The sequence below is a fragment of the Sapajus apella genome, unplaced genomic scaffold (genome assembly GCF_009761245.1).
Source record: "Sapajus apella isolate SASKATOON/1434 unplaced genomic scaffold, GSC_monkey_1.0 scaffold189, whole genome shotgun sequence".
NCBI lineage: Eukaryota > Metazoa > Chordata > Mammalia > Primates > Cebidae > Sapajus > Sapajus apella.
The window spans coordinates 718,206-719,394 of record NW_022437129.1 but is presented as its reverse complement, the minus strand read 5'-3'; positions in this window follow the sequence as shown (position 1 = coordinate 719,394).

Genomic DNA, 1,189 nt, shown 5'->3' with positions numbered 1-1,189 from the left:
ATGAAAATGCAAGTGAACTGGTTGAAGGAGAAAAGGGAATTCATTAGTGTGGTGGGCACTGCTGGTCACCTGCCAGCATTTGTTCTTTTCCCAACTCCGGGAGGGAGCCTTGATTTGATCAAGGCAATTATCGTAATTCCCCACATCACCCTCCCACCATCCAAGTGCTTACATTCAGAGCAAGCCTGGGATTTTAGTTTGCTGAGTTGGGAGAAAGAGATGCTCTCTGTTTTCAACAGCGTGGCCACACAGCTGAGGCATGGACGTGCCACAGCCACTTTGCAGCTAGTCAACACACCAGCCAAGGAAAATGGCCACATGCCTAAGTGGCATATGTCAAAGAAAGGAAGCCAGAGCCTTGATTGCACTGCACTTGAACCCTAGCTCTGGAAATTTTGGTTAAATGAGCCCATTGTTTCCAATTATCATTTAAGCCAATTTAAGTCGGGTTTTTCTTATTTCTTTTTTTTTTTTTTTTTGTAGAGATGGGGTTTCACCGTGTTGGCCAGGATGGTCTCGATCTCCTGACCTCATGATCCACCCGCCTCTGCTTCCCAAAGTGCTGGGATTACAGGTGTGTGAGCCACCTCTCCCAGCCTGTTTTTGTTTTTGTTTTTTTTGAGGCAAGGTCTTGCTGTGTTGTCCAGGCTGGAGTACAGTGGCACAATCATGGCTCATTGCAGCTTCAACCTGCTGGGCTTACAGGATCCTCCCACCTCAGCCTCCTGAGTAGCTGGGATTACAGGTGACCACCATCACGTCCAACTAATTTAAATTTTTTTTTTTTTTTTTTGTAGAGACGAAGTCCCACTACGATGCCCAGGCTGGCCTCCTACTTCTAAGCTCAAGTGATCCTCCCTTGTGGGTCTACCCAAAGTGCTGGGATTATAGGCATGAGCCACTTAACCTGGCCTGAGTTGGGTTTTATATCATAATAGTTTCAACAAATGTATTGGCTTGTGTGCTGAAAAGTCCATGATTAAAGCTTCCGGCATGGCTGGTTCAAGGTGCCTAATATCAGCAGGAATCTATCTCTTCTCTCATCTCTGTCCCCATCTGTGTTGGCTTCATTCTTGGGCTGGCTCTCCATTATGGAGCTACTCCTCCAGGCTTTTCTCCCACTAGCTCAGCAACCTGATAGAAAGAGAAGCTTCTTTTTTTTTTTTTTTTTTTTTTTTTTTTTTTTTTT